The following is a 4236-nucleotide window of genomic DNA, read 5'->3' as shown; positions in this document are numbered from 1 at the left end:
CAAAAAAAAAAAAAAAAAAAAAAAAAAAAAGAAACAGCCACATCTGTTGAGGCACCCATTAGAAATTTAGAAATGCACACACCCAGGCTGTTGGGCAAACCACAAATCTGCTAAAGCAGAATCAGAATCTCTGATGGTGTGGGGCACAGGACCTACACTTTAAATAAGTGACAGGGGCTGGGTGACTCTTTGAGATCCTCCTCTCATTTCCCCTCAAGACACCTAACAGGGGTCCTATAAAATAGAATTCATTAACAGGAACAGTGCCTGCATCCTGAAGATGGCAGGAGCCAACTTTTGTTGTTGTTGTTTTGGAGACAGAGTCTTGCTTTGTCTCTCAGGCTGGAGTGCAGTGGCACGATTTTGGCTCACTGCAACTGACACTTCCAGGGTTCAAGTGATTCTCCTGCCTCAGCTTCCCAAGTAGCTGGGATTACAGGCATGTGCCACCATACCCAGCTCATTTTTGCATTTTTAGCAGATACGGGTTTCACCATGTTAGCCAGGCTGGTCTTGAACTCGACCTCAGGTGGTCCACCCACCTCAGCCTCTCAAAGTGTTGGGATTACAGGCGTGAGCCACCGCACCCTGACAGGAGCCCACATTTCTAAAGGAAGGACAAGAGCATGTGACTCTCAGCAGGAGTAGGTAGACCTCAAGGCCACCTCACTGCAGAGGCAGAAATGTGAATGACCGGTGCAGTGGTTCTGAAGTCTGGTGTCTGTGCAGGCAACAGCAGCATCACCTGGGACCTTTTTGGAAATGCAAATTCTCAAGCCCCATCCCAGGGATACCCAGAGTTGGAAACACCAGGAGTAGGACCGGGCACCTGTTCTGACAAGATTCCAGGTGATCCTGATGCCTGCTAAAGTGGAAGAACCACTGACATGTGGAAGTGACACCCAGGGAGGTAAGCACCTGAGAGCTCATCACATCACTCCAAAGGCCTCTCAACACTGAAGTCACATAAGAGATTCTTGCAAGTTTTTGTCAGAAAATTCTCCTCCCCTTCATGAATTTTGGCTTCTCCAGTGTAGCCCTAAGGGCCAAGTCCCTTCGTGTTCCTTCTGGTCACTTTCTTGATAGCTGGTCTCTCTCCCACAGAAAGAATTTCCCTGGAGATGCAGCACTGGGGACCTGAAGCTTAAGTTGGACTTTAGAGCAGAATCTCTTGAAGTAAAAACTTCAGGAGAGAAAATAATTAAAAACCTGAGTTAAAAATCCTAGGCTTTTTAGCCTCTAATGACTCTGAGTCATTAGAGAAGAGTGGGCTGTCAGGTGGAAAGAGCTGACAAGGGTGGGGAAATGGCTGACCCTGTGCCACTTCCTGCAGGTAAGCCCCAGATGAGAAGGAATGTGAGTATGTTGGTGCAGTCAGCACCAGGATAGCCCTCACCCTGCCCTGCTCAAACACCACCTTGAATGTGGCCTTTCTCTTTATTATTAATGAAGGCTGACCTCCCTTCTACTAATGACAGTTGGGACAATTACATGGGATCCTTAAGCAAATCCCCAAATGGAACTTTAGACTTCCTGACTGTGAAGTCAGTCACAGGAAGCTGATCGCTGGTGTTATCACTAGTCCATAATTGCTGCCTAGGGAAAAAAAATGTGCCTGAACTCCAACTCCAGTTGTTGAAATAACAGCCAGATATTAGCCCAGAAGCTGAGCTACAGTCACCTTACCCTTCCTCACCTCCCCTCATTGGAGAGTGAGCAATGGCAGTTTTGGGAACCAGCCCATGTGGATACCTGGACTGTCACTTTTAGGCTGGAGATGGAGAATGGCTAACATTTAGATATTATTTGGGCAACACATTAGACAGAGAACACAGGACACAAGAAAAGCTGTGTTGACTTTAGCCTCTTGGTACCCTAAAATTTTTGACTTACTGCAATTAAAAGAATAACAGGCTGGGCACAGTGGCTCACACCTGTAATCTCAGCACTTTGAGAGACTGAGGCAGGATTGCTTGAGCCCAGGAGTTGAGACCAGCCTGGGCAACACAGCAAGACCTCATGTATACAAATACTCGGTTTAGCTGGTTGTGGGTGCATGCCTATAGTCCTGGCTACTCTGGAGGGTGAGGTAGGAGGGTCATGTGGGAGGTCAAGGCTGCAATGAGCTGTGATCTCACCATTGCACTCTATCCTAGGTAACAGAGCGAGATCTCATCTCAAAAAAAAAAAAGAAAAAGAGGACTTCCGCTGAGATGGCCGAATAGAAACAGCTCTGGAGTACAGTTCCCAGCAAGTGAGATGCAGAAGGCAAGTGATCACATTTCCAAACGAGGTACTAGGTTCATTTCAATGGGACTGGTTGGACAGTGGTATAACACAAAGAGGGCAAACCAAGGCAGGGAGGGGCACTGCTCCACCCAGGAAGTGCATCTAACCAGAGGATCAGGGGCTCTCCCCCTCTGGCATTCGGGTTCAGATACTGCACTTCACCTAAGCCCTCTGCAACCCACAGACCAGGAGATCTTCGCCGGGCTGAAAAGTGCCCGCAAGGTACCTGCACAGAGCTAAGCAGCAACTTCGGCCAGTGCTGCAGGTTGTTGGCACAGACCTAAGCAGATGTATTGGCTAATGCTGAGAGGGCCTCCAGGACAGAGCTACCCACCCCCCAGAAAGAAGGGGAGCTGAAAGCAGGGGGTCAGGTGATATGGCTAGGGAGGTCCCACCCCACAGAGCCCAGCAAACTGAAGCCCTCTCACTCCAGAGTTTCACAGCCAGCACATCAGTTCGAGCTTGATCCAGAAGGATGGAGCTCGGTGGGGGGAAGCACAGCCGCCATTGCAGAGGAAGGTCTAATCTTCCTGCGTGAATAAAAGAGACCAAAATAATACACAGCAGCTCAACTGAGTGGCAGCCCAGCAGTGCCTCTGCAGGCACACAGGGACAATATCCTCCTCAAGCAGCTCCCTGCAATCAAAGCTAGATAAATCCACGGAGATGGGAAGAAAACAGTGCAGAAAGGATGAAACCATCAAACACCAGAGCGCTTCTCCTCCTCCAAGGGATCACAACTCCTCACCATCAAGGAAACAAAACAGGATGGAGGATGAGTTTGATGAATTGACAGAAGGTGAGTAATAACAAACTTCTTTGAGCTAAAGGAACATGTTCTAACCCAATTCAAAGAAACTAAAAACCTTAAAAAAAAGTTTAGACGAAATGCTAACTAGACTAGAATAACCAGCTTAGAGAAGAACATAAACGACTTGATGGAGCTGAAAAACACACCATGAGAACTTAATGAAGCATACACAAGTTTCAATAGCCAAATTGATCAAGCAGAAGAAAGGATATCAGAGATTTAAGATCAACTCAATGAAACAAAATGAGAGGGCAAGACTAGAGGAAAAAAAAGGAAATGAAATGAACAAAGCCTCCAAGAACTGTGGGATTATGTGAAAAGACCTAATCTACCCTTGATCAGCATACCTGAATGTGACGGGGAAAATGAATCCAAGCTGGAAAACACTCTTGAGGATATTATCCAGAGAACTTCCCCAACCTAACAAGGCAGGCCAACATTCAAATCCAGGAAATGCAGAGACCACCACAGATATTACTCAAGAAGAGCAACCCCAGGCACAAAATTGTCAGATTCACCAGGGTTGAAATGAAGGAAAAAAATGCTAAGGGCAGCCAGAGAGAGAGGTCAAGTTACCCACAAAGGAAAGACCATCAGACTCACAGCAGACCTCTTGGCAGAAACCCTACAAGGTAGAAAGGAGTGGGGATCCAATACCCACGCAACATCCTTAAAGAAAAGAACTTTCAACCCAGAATTTCCTATCTGGCCAAACTAAGCTTCATAAGTGAAGGAGAAATAAAATCCTTTATGAACAAGCAAGTGCTGAGAGATTTCGTCACTACAAAACCTGCCTTAGATGAGCTCATGAAGGAAGTACTAAACATGGAAAGGAACAACCAGTACCAGCCACTGCAAAAACGTACCAAATGATAAAGACCAAAGACACAATGAAGAAACTGTGTCAACTAACGGGCAAAATAACCAGCCAGTAACAAAATGGCAGGATCAAATTCACACATAACAATATTAACATTAAATGTAAATGGCCCCCAATCAAAAGACACAGACTGGCAAACTGGATAAAAAGTCAAGACCCATCAGTGTGCTGTATTCAGGAGACCCATCTCATGTGCAAAGACACATACAGACTCAAAGGGATGGAAGAAGATTTACCAAGCAAACAGAGGAAAAAA

Source organism: Cebus imitator, unplaced genomic scaffold (assembly GCF_001604975.1).
Source record: "Cebus imitator isolate Cc_AM_T3 unplaced genomic scaffold, Cebus_imitator-1.0 Scaffold568, whole genome shotgun sequence".
NCBI lineage: Eukaryota > Metazoa > Chordata > Mammalia > Primates > Cebidae > Cebus > Cebus imitator.
This window is presented reverse-complemented; position numbering follows the sequence as displayed.